Source organism: Silurus aristotelis, assembly GCF_946808225.1.
Source record: "Silurus aristotelis genome assembly, chromosome: 17".
Lineage (NCBI taxonomy): Eukaryota > Metazoa > Chordata > Actinopteri > Siluriformes > Siluridae > Silurus > Silurus aristotelis.
The window spans coordinates 23,035,933-23,053,400 of NC_139590.1; the positions used below are offsets into that span (position 1 = coordinate 23,035,933).

Genomic DNA, 17,468 nt, shown 5'->3' on the forward strand with positions numbered 1-17,468 from the left:
TTTATTAAAAATCTATAATATTAGCTTGTAAAACAATAACTCACATGATACACACAAGCTAATGCTAATCCTTAGCTACCACAATTCAGTGCAACTGAATGGAATCAGATCCTGAAGTGGTTGTTGCAGCTGTTGAAAAATTGGTTTAGATTGGTCAGAAAGTAAAAGTGAAAAGAATTTTTAGTGGAAAAAAAAACCGCAATGATGTATAAACACCTATAGTATGCGATAACACGTGCCGAGGTGAGAGAAAACTAAATCTTTAAAATGGCTGCCTTGAAAGATTCAAGCTAGGCGACTCTTTGTTGTACACTTCACACACACTCACAACACAACATCTGCCCCTGTTTTACTTTTAGACATAACAAAATCTGTGTTTTTGAGAAAAAAAAACAAAAAAAACAACGCACACACACCCCACAGTGTGAGAATGGACAATTCGCCCAACACGTAGCAGCCGAGAGGAACGGGGTATGACCCATCATTTTTCAATTACAGCTCGCAGCAGGGAAGAACGTCCACTACACAAGCCAACTGTGTCCCAAACAGCTGTGGCGGGGATTAATCGAATAAAAGAGAGATCGAAAAGGAGATTAAGTGATTTTCCTTTCCCCCACGTCTGTTTCACAGCTCTCTACTTCTACAACTTCGCTCTGTTTTTCGAGGATTAGTGCCGTTTGACGTGATGTTAAGCGAAGGTCCGCTGGCGTACACATTAGGAGAAGCGATTTAGAGCAAGACATAAGGGAGAAATTGGTTTCCTCTTAGTGAAGGCTTTTGAATGAAACAAGCTTACTGTTAGTGCATGTAATCAGAATACAAGCTCTTGCTTAAGCTGAGCTAAAAATAAAATCTAAATTAAATTTCCAACGTAGGAGTACAGGTAAAGTTGTTAATCCTAATTATTTACTTAGTCAAAAAGTTAAATAAAGAAAAAATAATGGCGCCTAATTTGGATGATGTAACTTCCCTGTTCATTAAGTACCCTGTGGAATGTTCCAAATAGTTCCTACATTTTTCAGGAAACAGGTTTGATGTTTCAAGATTAATATTCAGTACAAAAGACAAACGAACAAAAAAGAACAGTGAAAATGAGACGTTTCTTCAGAACCCTGGTGCTCCATAAAACAACATAGAGCTACATATCAGAACACAGAGACTAAATTAAGTGTCCTCGACACATTAAGTGCATCGTCTGCAACCGAGTACAAAGTGTGCAAGACTAAATACAGTTCAGACAACACAAGACAAAAAAGACAAAATAGCACTGACCAGAATACATACTGTGTAGTATGTTACTGTCGGTATGATGTTATATTTATGCTTGACAGTTGGTATGAGGTGTTTGTGCTCATATGCTGTGTTTGGTTTTAAAAAAAAACACCATTTTGCCCTAATTTCTGTCAAAATCTGTCAAAATTACTCATCTGAGGTTGTTTTTACCTAATTTTAAGACCTGATTTGTCTTCTGTCCTGATATGTAAACCATAACATTTTAATAGTGTTTACTTTCTTTTTCACATGTCTATATGTAGATTAGGACATTCAATCAGTTTTTTAGTGACTGAAGTCTCTCTGGTGATTTCGAAAGCGCAGCGCAGACGCATCTGACGTGGCATAAATCTACAAATCCCTATGAACTTGTTCACATTCGATTCAGTGATGCATGTTATAAACGATATTTATGAAAGCAGTTGCAGTAAAACCTTTCTGATGGCGGGTTGTGTGTGTGTGTGTGTGTGTGTGTGTGTGTGTGTGTGTGTGTGTGTGTGTGTGTGTGTGTGTGTGTGTGTGTGTGTGTGTGTGTGCGCGTGAGATGGCGATATAGTTATAAGTTATATATAGTTATAAGTTATAATAGAATACAGAGGTTTAACTCAAACTCTAACCTTGCTACCATCCCAAAGCTGATTATTTTCCCAGAACAGAACTCCTTGTAGCATTTATTTCCTTTCATTAATACATATGGTATTTAATGGAATACATTCCAGAATTCCAAATTCATTCTGAACAACCAAATCTGAAAAAAAAGAAGTGAAAAGGCTATTTAAATAAGTGATGCAACATAAATACAAACAAATTTGATTATATATAAAAAAGTAGAATAAGTGCAACACCTTTTCATTGCCTGTCAAAACCTGCTAAGTGTATTAGCTGCTCTGCTGGACAAACAGCTAATGGAGTCTCCAGACTACAGTATTTTGCTGCTTAGCAACAAGTCACATGGTGGAAGGAATCATCGATATAAAAACACAGACATTCAAAATAATATACTCATACAGTGTAATGTTTACAAATTTTACAATCTGATATATTGAATGGTAATAAATGATCAGATGTTTGGACACTGAGGCCTCTAAGAAAAACCTAATCTTAATAAACTCCTGTATTGACTTTGCTGTTGTCCTGCTGTCTGAGGTATCGCTGTCCGCCACGTCCACAGTTCGGCTGAGTTATTCCGTCGTGGTCTGGCTCCTCTGTTGAAAAGCCAATCTAAGAGTTTTATTCTAGATTTAGGTGATTTTGACTCATCGCTGTCCCTGAGCTGAGTAAAAGTCCCTTTGTCTAAAACCTGGCTCAGATCCCGCTGTGAGATAGCACAGCCCGTTCTCCATCATCCCCCTGGCATCCCACTGCTACTTACCGGGTTTGTCGGAGATCGCAGCACAGCCTCCCCTGGGCTCACGCGAGCGGCTAGGCGCCTGTCATATCACTCCAAAACTGACTGCTGCTTCTCCTCGCGCTGATGGAAACTCGTCTGGCGTGAACGATGGGGGGGATCTGTTATCAAAAATACACGGCAGGAGCAGGCCCCTCTCTCCTGAAAGAAAGGTTATCCCTGAAGTCTTTCTGCTGGTACACCGACATCTTTGCATGGCACGTTGTGCTGGGGAAAGAAAAAACATTGCTTTGATTGACGGGTGAAATCAGGCATTAAGCATTGCTTGGGTTCTAAAATTGCAAAGAGTCCGAATGAGCAACTTTGGAGCTTCATTGGCAGTTTTCATTCAGTTTCAATGCATTATGTACTGACACTGACATTAAAGAAAAAACTCAAAGAGTTCCACAAAAGATGAGATATAAAAGTGAAGGGCACGTGTGAATACAGCAGGTACGACTTTTTGCTGTTAGAATAACCTCTACGCTTCTGGGAAGATGTTCCACTAGTAAAGATTTGTGTGTTAGTAAAGTCAGGTTCCTTATGTAGGTGAGGTGAGGAGGCCTGGGGTGCAGTCAGCATTCATAATTATCCCAAAGACTCTAAATTACAAGATCTTCCACTCCAACCAATGTAAAGCAGATCTTCATAGAGCTGGCTTTGTGCACCGAGGCATTGTCATGCTGGAACAGGTTTTGGTCTCCTAAGTGAAGGAAAAATGTAATGCTAACTTATCCAAAAACAATGGTGGGGTAAGAGTTGTGAAAGAAAGTGCAGAGTCAGCGATGATACTGAGGTTTAAGGGTCTTGCTCAGGAGCCCCATGAGTGGTAGCTTGGCAACACTGGGGCTTGAACCCCCAACCTTCTGATAAGTAATTCAGCACTTTAACCACTGAACTACCACCTTTCATATAAAAATATGAATGGTTTTAACTCAGGAAATGTATACACAGTACATAGTATTTTTTTTTTTTATTAAACAAAGTTTTCATTAATAATATTCAATAACAATCCTACCAAATATCTTTTTAAAACCTAGTTGTGTTTTCTCATTATCGTCCTTACATATACAAACTATCCTTTAAGTAACAGAAGCCAAAGAACAACTAAGAAATGACAGAACAAAACTTTCCTCAGAGATTATAAAGGGGTCAAATAACTGACATTAACGCCACCACTTCCACAAGCTAGAGAGCACGCGTGTCATCTCTAATACACAAAATCATGTTGAAAATAATACAATGAAATAGAAAATTCTTTATTTTAACCCCCAGATCCACAATTCCCTTTTGAAATCTTAGTGGAAGCCTGTTATTCATTTCCTTGTCATAGTTTTATTTACATCTGAATAGCAAAATTGATGACTATACATGTTGTTTATACAAAGTACCCTGCGAAAATCTAGTCAAGACTTACGATCATATTTCTAGCCATATAAATCTTATTGATTTTATTTTAAGAATAAAATACTATGCAAGAGCAGATTGTGTAAGATTTTTACGATTGTTTTGAAATCATTTCTTTTTTTCGATGTGGTCGTTAAAGCTTAAATTTACCTTCAAATGGATCTTAATCACAAGACTTAATAATTAAATAAATCTTGTATCTTTAAAGACTTTATTTTAGATGTAATAACTGGTTTTAGGGTCGCCCTGTAAAACATTTTTCAGTAGGATTATTTATTGCACATGCTTGTTTTATTTATTTATTTACAACCTAATAACACATTATAAGACGCTGCACTACTAAGTAACACTCTTACCAAACATTATTCAATACAGTTATTATATTTTGGAACTTTGTTCTTTATACACAGTACTTATGGCTAGTGATAAAAGTTTTAGTATTTTTTACATCGTAACTACTTTGTCACAAGAGAGTCTTCATTTGAATAAATAATTGTTGGCAATACACATGTATGCGTGATCTTTATTTTAATAGTAATCTTGTTTTTAGTTTAAAAATCATAAAATAATGATGATCAGTCTTAAATTATGAGGAATTCTTTTGTTGAGTAGCTCTGGTTTTAAAAAAAAAAACTTACCAAGTGTAATTATTTTACTGAACTGAACTTATCATTTGACCTGTTTCTAGTCTGTATCTTCTCGAGTTATTTTTCGGAGTATATAGAACTATTACAAAGAGTAGTTTGACTGAAATACATACTTTAAACACCTAAGCTTAATTCTATCAAAAACAAGAAACTAGCTATTTATTATACAATACATTCCATACTTACTAGCATGGCAAGTCCTCTAAAACTTTTATTGATGCATCCTTGAACTAAGTGACACCGGGAAGTAAAAAAAAATTATTTATTTGACACACAGAAGGAGACCGAAAAAAAGGGAAAATTTACTCCAAACTTTCTATTAGACACATTTCAGGGCTTCTGAGGTTTTAAAAAGGCTCCGGCATCTTAAAACCTGCCCTGTAAGTTTTAGAACTGAAGAACCAAGAGACCAAGTCGAGGCAAAGGTACAAAGAAAATGGCTAAGATTTCAAATGTTTCATTAAAAATGCTGCCAGGGTTACGGAGCATTCACTGAGGAGGCTTGTGCTTAACTTCCTGGCATTGCTAATAGATTTTGAGCCCCAAGAGGCCGGCAGAGATTCAGCCTGCTTATCTGCTCTGCCTCTTTTCCAATTTTCCAGCAGCGCTCGCTCCTGTCCATTCGGTTCCTTTCTGTCATGGATAACAAGCGTAGACCGGTTCTGCACCTCGACAGGACCTCAAGTTGAAGAATTGGAAACCGAAAGGATGTGCACTTTTATAAGGTGTGTGATCATTAAAGTTAGGAGCCTTTTAAATAGGGAAAAACCTTCCCTAGGATAAAAGAAAAAGCTTCTCTTAGGATGGAATGATCTGTTTTATAACCATGTGTATCTATTTATATGACCATACATTTTTGTTTTGTTTGGTTTTCTGTTGCGTCTGCTACAGTATGTAACAGACGCAACAGTAAACCAAACCGAACAAAACAAAAAGGTATGGTTATATATGACCACTGAGAGGTGGAGTGAAGAACACTGATTATCTCTTCATCATGGCACCTGTTAGTGTGTGGGATTTATTAGGTAGCAAGTGAACATTTTGTCCATTAACTTCTTCAGCAATTGGAGCTACTGTTGCTCGGCTGTTGGATCAGACCACACGGACCAGCCTTCGCTCCTCACATCAATGAGCCTCGGCCGCCCATGACCCTGTCGCCGCTTCGCCACTGTTTCTTCCTTGGACCCCTTTTGATATATACTGACCACTGCAGACTAGGAACATCCTACAAGATCTGCAGTTTTGGAGAACAACATTGAGTTGTCTACATACATTCCTGGAGGTACCAAAGAGCTGGACCAGTTCTGACACCACCACCTTGGTAGGAAAAGCTGGATCAAGTTCTGGTTCTGCCCTACATTTCCCCTTACTTAGGAGGGGCTGGATCAGGTCCAACTTCACTTCTTGGAACTTTGGTTTCCAGCAGTGAGGGGCACTTGCTGAAAACTGCTACTGTTGCTTTTAGGGCCAATCCTGGGACCATGAACTTGTTTCTGGATAGCTGCTTCTTGCTAGGTTTCAAAGATGTGATTTAAAAACTTCTATAAACATCTCCACATTTGTAGTAGCAGGAGATGCTTTCATTTCTCATTATGATAGAACTTTCATGCTGCCATAACAGCAGGAGGCTCAAGGAGAGGTGCTCAGCTAATCCTGGGGTTCAGATGGCGCTCTGAAGTCAGACTAACGACCCAAAATACCCAACACAGTTCTGATGTCATTGTCCTTAATTCCTCAAACAAAAAGAGGAAAACAGCCTTGCATACAGTTTGGTTAAAGTCCGTAGTTAATATGGCGTATGGTAACGTAAGGTAACATTCACAAATATTAACATGTTTTAATACTGTGATTATTTAGAGTCATTATTTCTCGTTAACATGTACGGATATTAACAAATATAAAACGATAGTCCTATATGCATTTCAATTGAATAAATTCCAGAAAAATCAACGCTGATTATTTCGATAATAAATGTTACGAATCAGCCTGTAAATCAGGAAATGCTTGTTTGTATGGGTTTCCATTTTTTTGGCCCCTGCAATAAATCAGGAAATATCACATCGAGATGATGATCTGTTCTACTCCGCGTGCAACAGATGTAGCCACGCCGCTGATGCAATTTCAAATGACCTTTTTTCAGTTACTGAAAGAAACACAGAAGATGGCGTGTATTGATTGATTTTTTTCTTTTTTTGGATTGAGGCAGGGGGCCAGGCAGCTCAATCAACAGGTTCTTCCTGGAAATAAACAGACGTAAAATAAAATCTGACCCACTAAAGGACACGTCCTTCACCTGTCAGTCAGCATTCACCCCTTTATAGACAGACACAAACACACTCTGGCAAAAGTCAGAGAAGGAGAAAGGCAAGAATTTGCTAGGTAAATATTTTGAAGGAACAATTTCATGAAGCACATTAAGTTAGCATGCAGCAGCCCCAATTAATCTCTGTTTATGAAATTAGCTGCCAGACACAGACACACTCCAGTGTGGGGTTTCTTCTGTCTGTGTCATTAGTCTGCATAAAATATTCAAACCAAACCCACTGTCTGAGGATGCGGCGTTCATTCGGATGCAACTAAACCCTTTGCCGGTATCTATTTTTGTCTTATTCCAGAGCAAGGTAAAATTTTCCAATCTTTGGGATGAATGTGAATGCTCACCACACCCTAGGTCTCCTTACCTCACACTACATCACTACCTAACTTTACTAACACCCTAGTGGCTGAAACTCAAATCTCCACAAGCACACTTTAAAATCTAGCGGAACATCTTCCCAGAAGATTGTACGTAGGTTACTATAAAAACAAGTATGGATTCAATGTGGAATGAGATGTTTCAATAAAGCACATGCACATTGTACAAACTACAGCGTTCGTGATAATTGTTGACAAGGGTTCTTAAAGGGTTCTTCAAGTGCTTATTGGTTAATGAGGGGTTCTTGGCTTCATAAGAGGGTTCTACTTGAAATCTTTTTAACGAAGAAACTTAAATTAAGGTTTGATTTAAAATAAAAACTTTAGAATGTTTAAAATAGATATGCTTTGTGGGAGGTCTGCAGGAAATCTTTCTAAATTTCTGATGCTCCATTTGACAAAATGAATATAAAATATAGATCCAGAATCCTGTCCACCACAAAAAACAGATGTCAAGGGGATGGGCCTAGACCTGATTCAACACCTTTTACAACCTTAACCCCCCTGAGATACTCTTCTTTAAATAACTATATACTTAACAGATTTATCCAGCAAGAAACTTACTGAGTTGTTTACATTCTTTGGAGGTACCAGGAGCTGGATCAAATCTGACACCACCACTTGGGTAGGAAAAGCTGGATCAAGGTCTGAATTCCCTTTTTGGTTGAAGGGGCTGGATCAGGTCTAAAATACACTGCTGGATCCCCACCTCACCTTACCCAAGTACCTGATTTTACTAACACCCAAGTGGCTAAAACTCACACAATCTTCACAAGCACAATCCATAATCTAGTAGAACATCTTCTCAGAAGTCTGGAGGTTATTATAATAGCAAATGGGGACTACATGTTAAATGGGATGTTCAAAAAAGGCATACCAATTTAAAGCTCAGGCATCCAGACACTTTGGTCCATATAGTGTAGTATAATAATAATAATGTATTCACTGTAACTCCACCAATATTTTTAGCGACATCTATGTGCAGCAATAATTAGGATCAGAAAACGGAGCAGACGGTGTGTGACGAATAAGATTTTCATTCATTCGCTATGATCAACAAATACAGAATTTAAATAATTGTGAATACATTATTTCAGGCCAGACCAAAGGTAATTTAGCTGAAGGACTGAAGGACCCTGATCCATCAGGCTACTCTACTTGTCTGCCTTGTCGACACCCCATGGCACGCATTCACACACTTTCCTAATCCAGTCACGAATCTAAAGCAGGACTGGCTAGAGGTTTTTTTTTCCCGTTCCATAGGCAGCATTACTGGGCATTTCCTCGGCCCAGAGATACTTTCACACCTCAGTGATTAGCATGCTGCCTTTTCATTACTTTCTCTGGCCTGAAGTCGGAGCACAATTCTCCGCCTTTATCCTTTTTTTATTGGTCTCCACCTGGCTTCTTTAATTACAGCACAAGCTGAGCAGAAGCCGAATAGACGCTGATGGGCAAAAACGCCATGCCGTGTGAGTAGCATACGGGAGCTGTGAGTTAGCGAGAACGTGACGAGGGGAATTTTGTGGGAAGTGCGTTTTCTCTAAATGGTCATCGATCCCTCTGAAAGAAAAGCAACAAAAACAACAGCGCTAGTTTCCTACTGAGCAGCTAGCATCGGCAAACCTATTTAAGCAATTAACTTGTTTTTTGTTTTGTTCCGTTTTCCTCTGGAATTGTTCATCGTTTAAAAACACAAATGCCCAAACTCTTTTTGAGGTTAAAGGCAAAACTTTTGACAATCCTTATTCTTTTGTTTTAAACACTAGCCGCTAATATTGATCATGTGAAAATCTTGATCGTGTGAAACATGACACGTGAAATCACACTTTCTGATCAATCACATTTAAAGAATAACGCTACTTTATTTTTTTATCTTGACACCATTCCTGCTGTAGAATCCCTGCACAACTACGATGGCGCTGAACCTCGCCGTTCCAGCCCAAGAGCATGTGGGTCACACAGGTGGCGAGGCCTCAGTGCCTCCTACACAGGATGCGGTGCATCAACATGGGCCGAGCTCACGGACACTGCAGTTAGGGACATGTGTGGATCCAGATGGCCATCTGGTCTTCCTACGGGGCACATCCTTGCACTTATGACCGCATTTCCAGTGCATACGGTCGAGTAGTAAGCTAAACAGCGTTTAACTGCCAGCTCAGTTCAGGGTCATGCTTTTACGTTTAAATGCTATGACTGTGATTTAAAAAGTTTTAACATATTCGTGCGTTTTATACATAACCAGCTCTTCAATCAAGTTGCGAGTGTGATTTTTCTAGCAGGCAGCAGAGGGTGCTGAAAGTATCAAACAGCTCCTTTAAAACAGACGCAAAGTATTCCAAAGAAGTTTACGGTAGTTTAACGAAACTTTCTTAAATCGGAGTCGTAGGATTTACTCCACTCCTAACGACCGATCCACTTAAACAAACACGTCCTAGCGTCGTTGTTTACTTTGTCCTGTGATATTGCTGTAAAATGGCTGGTCGGAATAGCAGCAATAAATAACGTCCTCTAACTGAGTCGATCCAGCAGGTGTTTAATATCGCCAGCCAATATGGTGGTCATTGTGTGCCTGCTTCAGGCTGCCAGGTGGCCCGTGTCACATTTTAGAGCCTGCAACGCAGAGTCAAGCAGATGCTGCCTGCCGAGGGGGACCTTGATCATGAGCTCGCATGGATGTGTGTGTAGGTTGGTGTATACACGGACGTTGGTATATAAGCACATTTGCTGAGATAATAATCTCCCCTGAATGACACGAGGCGTTAATGCCGTCTTTGCCGGAGTCAAGGTGAGTGTTTCATTAAGTCGCGGTGTCAGTAGGCTGAGCTGAGTCACCTGCTAGTTTATTTGCAATGCCTGTTATTGGAACCTGGTCTGTGTCGAGTGCAACGAAAGAGTTATATCAATGTCTGAGGAAGAGGAAAAAAACCCTGCAGAAAGAATATATTAAAAGATGCTTCTGAAGCAACAAACACGCTTTTGGTGACGCCAATCAAGTCCCAATTCAGAGGCGACAGCTTCATCTGTTTATATTATAGCTTTTATAAGCAATATTACTGAATGACGCATCTTTTTTTTATCAGTTTATACTTTATAGTTACATTTATTGTTATACGGACATGAGCAAATTTATTGGTACCCCTCCATGAAAAACAAGAATCCAAGATTTTTGACAAACACAGTTGTTGTCCACCACTGATATTTCCATATTTATTAAAAATCTGACTTGATTTTTGACTTTGGTGCAACACAATATTTTAAATGATAAAAGACAATGGAATAGACAAAGATTATGGCACCCTTTGTCTAATATTTTGTTGCACAACTTCATAGCAAGCTTCTGAAGCTCTCAGTGAAATTTCTGCACCTGTGCACAGGTAGTCTGGACCACTCTTCATGAGCAAACTGCTTCAGCTGTCTTCAGTTAGAAGAGTGCCATCTCTAGACAGCAAATTTCACCTCTTTCCATAGATATTGAATGGGATTCAGATCAGGGCTTATTGACAGTAACTTCAGAACTGTCCAGTGTTTGGTTTTTGGCCATACTTGGTTCTTTTAGCTGTTTGTTTCAAGTTATTATCTTGTTGGGGGACTCAGCTTTAGTCTTATTCGTCCAAAGGACATTCTCCAAGAAAAATGGTGACTTGTCAATATGCATTTGAGGAATTTAGGATATAAGAAAACAATTAGTTTGAAATGTCACCGTAATTCAGTGGTGGACGAAGTACACAAATCATGTACTTAAACCAAAGTACACAAACCATGTACTTAAGTTAAAGTAAAGATCCACTCGGTAAAATGTGACTCCAGAATAGTAAAAGTGTCCATTTAAACTTGAGTAAAAGTACAAAAGTACTTTTAAATGCACTCCAGTATCACAAGTACTATGATTTATTATAACTATAATGTCTCATCATCATTTTTATCACAAGATTCTTTACTTAATCAACTCAGTTCATGTGAAAAGACTCGACTGTGACAATTAATAGAATGATATTAATGACTCAAACACTGATTAAAATCTATTACAATTTGGCAGAAGCCCTCATTCAGAGCGACTTACAACTGTGCAGAGGAAGGTTAAGGGCCTTGCTCAAGGGCCCAGTAGTGGCAGCTCAGTGGTGGGATTTAAACCTGTGACCTCCTGATCCAAAGTCTGATGGCTTAACCACTGAGCTACAACCTGCAACCTCTAAGACATGATTAAAAAGTGTTTAGTTACCTTCTTGAATAGATTGTGGAGGAGAATTCCAAAGATGAGATGCAGTCCAGCTAAATGTTAGATTTCAGTGAATCTAAGATGTTTATTATGTTTTGAATACAATTTTTGTTTTGTTGCTAATATCCGTACAGTGTTCTGAAACTAAAATGAAATCATTTACTGGTAAAAATGTCACCTGATATGACTCAAGAAAACAAGCTAGATTGTTAGTCAGCTGATTTTTGCTAGGACCGAAGAGAGACATTAAGGTTACAGTGCCGGTTTATTACTTTTATTTCGACCCATAAACATTATGAAGATATTTAATGACTGTCCTTAGGGAAACACACTAAAGAGTTTTAAGAGAACATATATTTTCACCGGTGTCTCCTTGAGTGTATATATCTCTTGTTTGATTTAGACCGTCTCTATGTACGATAAAGACATTCCTCATCCCGTTCTTCTTACACGTATCTATCAGAGCGATAAGCTCCACCGAAGATACGGATCCGAGCAAACCGATTTCACATGATTCATTCCTGAACTCAAACTCTGCCGGACGAATTCAAATATTATTTAATACCTGATGCCAATGCATTCCTTTTTGTTGGATAATAAATAATAAACACAGTGTTGAATCACATATCAATCGCATAAAATTTTAAATATTGATCGCCTTCCTTCTTTCACCGTCATATTCCCAAGAGTTTTTTCTAGTTGTTTTTTTTTTTTCGTGAGGTAATTTATCTGGGCCTCGTGCCCATCGATCAGCCTTTTACAAGCAGCTCTACAGGTCAAGGCTGAAGACCGAGGTCGCTTGGCATTTTCCTGAGACATCAGAAGGCTTGTAAAGATTTCTGGTTAAGCCCCGGCCCGAAAAGAGGGAACTGTAATTGGAACTGACAAGACAGCAAGATATCACTGTGATCATGCGGAGGAAGCAGAGATAAAGGGGAAGAAGATGCTCGAATGTGCTTCGTTCTCATCAATAAGAGTTTCTATAGAAGGTTTTACACCTGTGTGTGCATGTCTCTTCCCCTCCCCCACCCCCAGCTAGCAAAACTAGCCAAATAGTTTTCTACAATTTTTGTAATGTTTTGTTTCTCGCTGATTGTTAATAGCACATATATGTGTAAACAAATATAGCATTATTGTTCTCAAGAGAAAGGTGGTGGGTGTTTAATAAAGTAAGGAAGGAAAAAATAAAATAAATAAATAAATAAATAAATAAATAAATAAATAAATAAATAAATAAATAAATATTCATGCATCTACAATCATCAGTTTCCAAAATGTATGGAGATATATATATATTTTTAGGTTTTTATATAAAATAAAACAGTCTATACATGTTCCGTTAGGACAAATTTAATTCAATTCAATACAATTTATTTAAAGGTGCCTAATTACAGAACATGGTAATAAGTATTTTCTGGGTTATTTTAAAAAAGTTAATTGGTTTACTTTTTTCTTTTTTTTTTTATCCGATTTATTTATTTGCTTAAAATTTATATATTTATATATATATATATATATATTTTTTTTTTTTCTGTTTCTTTCCTTCTTTCCTGTGTTTTTTTGTGTTTGGTGTTAATATTACAGATGATACATACAAATATAACATAACTGTTCAAAAGAGAAAAGTGGTAGGTGGTTTAATAAAGGAGGGAAATAAATGAATAGATAGATAGATAGATAGATAGATAGATAGATAGATAGATAGATAGATAGATAGATAGATAGATAGATAGATAGATAGATAGATAGATAGATAGATAGATAGATAGATAGATAGATAGATAGACTATTAATACATTATTAAGCTACATGCTCATGTTCAGCTTGCGTTTTAAAACCATAACTCCACATAATGAGTCTGCTGCGTATCCCATATAACACTTTATTAGACATTTATAAGCCTGAATACGTGTATAAATACGTAGTAAATTACTTCAAGCTCAGCTATGAGGATTTATGAATCGGATCTGGTCCACGTGATCCAAATCCATAAGATTCCTACTATAAGGTCTGGAACAACAATAGCATACAATCTCAAGGAAATGAATAAAACATGGCTTATTGAAGCAAATGAAAGTCAAAAAGAAGTCTCAAGAATAAGGTGGAGGAGAAAAAAAAGATTTGATACATGACTCTAGGGTGGGATTTGGCTTGAGATCCTCAGCACCTTCATTACAAAGTAAAATGAGTGTTTGGACACAACTGCTTTGAAATGTCAATTTGTGTCCTGAGTTTTTTATTTTTTCTTAACAGTAACACATTTGCAGAGACGCCTAAAAGCTTTTCTGTTTTATTCAGTCTTGTCCTTTCTTTTCTTTTCTAACATTTGAATACAACGTACCAAATGGGTGTAAAAGTAATATAGTGCTACTGGTAAGTGTCACAGGTGTTCTTTTTATTATGTATCTTTGGAGACAATTGAATCAGAACGCTTGAGGAAAACAAGTGCTATGTCTGCTTTTGGCTTCCAAAAAAAAAGGCAAAGACGCTATATTTTGCACTCGTTGGTGGCCAGTTTATTAGGAACACCATATCAGTAGAACATAGAGCCACTTCAATCTATTGAACAATGCCAGAGACTTTTTTTCCTTTTTTGTAAATATTTGCTTTACTCATATCTGTATTAAATAATAAAGTGGGCTTTTAAACTAACATTTCATATTAATACAAAATAATTTCAAATGTTGCTACCTAATGAATGTATCCAGGCTGAACATCCATCATATAGAACACAAGCAGCGAAAAGATGATGATGATCAGGATGACTGATATCAGGTGTCTGTTCTCAGTCATGTTTACATCACCGACTCCCTCTGTCTTATCCACGTTAACACCATATTTCTTGTTGCCTTCTGCCCTGCTCATTATTAGCTCCATAAGCTAGCTTACATATGTGGTGTGTGAGAGCCAGAAAATGATACACCAGTGGTAAGTCAAAATATTGATCATGTCAGCAAATAGATTAAAAGTTAAGTAACGAGTCTGGTTTTAAAATGTAAGAAGTAGAAAGTACAGATATTTGTGTAAAAAATGTAATGAGTGAAAGTAAAAAGTTGAAAGTAAAGCACTGATACCAGAAAAATACTTCTTATCTCTGGCTTTCAGCAAAAATCCACACTAATAGTTTTTCCGGCTTCCGGTCTGCCGTCATTACGAAAGCGGCCTCTAGAGGCGAATTATTGACGCCACATGCTAGTTTTTTATTTTACAGATGAGAGTGTGCGCTGCATGGAGAGAGTGATATTATTTTGATTACTTATAATTTATGAATTATATAATGATATTTATTAATGAATATATTCATATTCATTTGGCACCTTTTTATGATTCAGTACTTAAATTTTTTTCGTAATAATGATCAGTAATATATTACATGGATTGGTATGTTAGTTTGTTTTTTATCCAGTATCCATTTTAAAAACAAATTGGGCGATTAATCGGTTATCGGGAAGTATGATTCGGTGCAGAACAAAACAATAAACTAATCTAGCTTTAGGGGGCAAATTAAAAACATTTAAAATCATAATCAAATTTCCACAATAATACTAGAAGTCACACAGGTTCAAGTAATTTTCTGTTACACACCGACTCTCCCCCAATAAAAGAAAGGAAGAAATATGTGGACCCCTGTTGTGGATGTTCTTCAGCTTTTTAGCTTGTTGTTGGTGTGTAATTCAGCCTAATAGATGTTTATGGCATGGCTGTAAAACAATCGATATTTAAAAATCTCACAAAAATGATAGTCTTCTTTCGGCTTCTCCCATTAGGGGGCGCCACAGCGGATCATCCCTCTCCATACCCCCCTGACCTCTACATCTGCCTCTTTCAACCCAACTACCTGCATGTCTTCCCTCACCACATCCATAAACCTCCTCCTTAGTGTTCCTCGGTTCCTTCTTCCTGGTGGCTCCATCTTCAGCATTCTCCTACCGATATACCCACTAAAATAATAGTAGCTAGTATTAAAAACAGACTGGGCATTTTTCCTATCCAGTTCTGGTTGTGTAAATTAGAGGATGGTGTTGTAATGGGCTTGTGGTGGCCAGCGCGAAGTATGAGAAAGATTTACACCCGCTCTGTTCCATGCTGATGGATGTCTCCGTGTGTTGGTTCGTCCGGCTCTCCTCGCCCTATTTCAGAAACGAATATGAGTTCCTGGCAGCTAATTCTCTTGTGCCACGCCTGATACGCAGGGTTATAAAGCAGGCAGGCCTGGCACGATGCGCCCCTGAGTGCATGCTAGGCGAGTTGTATAGATGCCTTCTCCAGGAATTTGATTATAGGCGAGCTGTAAAGCAGCGATCGCGTCAGATGGTGAAAGAATCATGGCGCTCTTTGGACAGCTTGTTATACCGAGTGCTTAGTCATTTGTAAAGATTTCACACATGCCATGGAGATGTAATTTTGCTAATATTTCCTGAATAACAAATCAAAAAAAGAAATAAAAACCTCTTTAATTGAAACCATAGAACCTTCATTGTCATTTATTACGTTACATATATAATCTTACAGCAGTGCTAAATCCTTAATTCTGATTGGTCAGAAGGTGTTATATATATTTAAATAGTGCGCCTTTCTTCTGATTTGACTTACACAAGCAATTTCCATTAAAATAACATTAATACAAAGCTTCCTCGTCTATCAGAGCAGACACAATCGCTGACAATATTACACAATTGCCGCATCCGCCATATGGAGCGAGTTGAATAAAAGATTTCGAGACTCGAATTTAAGAAAGCAGCAATCAGAGTAGAGGGAAAGCACATCAGCCGAGGTTTCAGTGTCTGAGCTCAAGTCACGGCTCATGTCAGAGCTGGATTTATGCTTGGAACTTTTTTTTTTTTTTTTTTTCACAGAGACTGAAACTGACACGAAAGCAGCTGTCGGCACCTCTCCTTCAATCCATGGGGGTTATTAAAGGAGACAAGACAGCAGCTGTTCTCCTCACCACTGTCCTCCCTTCTTTTATTCTTTCCTCATCTTTGTCTTTTCCTCTCATCTGCCCCTCTCTCATCTTCTCTTCTGCTCTCTCGTCACCTCTAATTTTTTCACTTCCTTCCTCGCTGGCTTTCACCTTCAGTGTGATATATTCATAGGGTAGAGGAGCATAAATGAAACGTGAACCTCCCTTATTTTTCGGTGCCAACTTATACTTCAGGATTCTGCCACCCTGGATCACGCAGCCGATGCGAACAATAACGCCAATAAGCCTCAAAATAGGTCTCGTAGATTCAGCAAATCGGTCACTGAACCAGTTATCTGATTGAATTCGAACTACAAAAGCGTCTTAATCTAAATCGGAGAGCCGAAAAATGAACCGTGGCGCGCAACACGCCTCTAAATCAGAATTACTGAGCCAGCGATGAATTTTAAATGAGCCAAATCTAAATCATAAAGCCATCGGTCCGCAGTAAGTAGATCACGTAGCCAACGAAGATCTAAATCTGAATTATAAATCCAGAAAGCTATTGAATCCGAGTCGCAGTGCCGTAAATGTACTGCAAACGAGTCTCGGGGTCTGATCAGAGAGTCAATAAGCAGTTAAATCATTGAATTATATTTCAGTCTGGGGGAAGGGGTAGCTCAGTGGGTTCGGATCCCAGCATTATCATGTTGCCACTGTTGGGCCCTTGAGTAAGGTTCTTAGCCCTCAAGTGCTGGCTTGTATAAAAAAATATATAAAAGTAAGTCACTATATATAAGGGGGTCTGCCAAATACCATAAATGAAATTTAAATCCCACCACCACTACGCTGCCACTTTTGCACCCTTAAGCACGAACCCTAACCCTTAACTGCACAGTTGTAAGTTGTTCTGAGTAAGGGTATATGCCATATACCATG

The 17,468-nt window shown here is 38.1% G+C and overlaps 1 long non-coding RNA gene across 1 annotated transcript in view; it reads right to left on the reverse strand.

Moving 5' to 3' along the window:
• Positions 1 to 2,344: 2,344 nt before the first annotated feature.
• Positions 2,345 to 17,468, reverse strand: part of LOC310740123 — an 88,164-nt gene continuing 73,040 nt past the window's right edge. Inside the window, exon 3 of the long non-coding RNA XR_014537574.1 lies at positions 2,345 to 2,887. This is a non-coding gene — a long non-coding RNA (uncharacterized lncRNA). The remainder of the gene's footprint in view (positions 2,888 to 17,468) is intronic.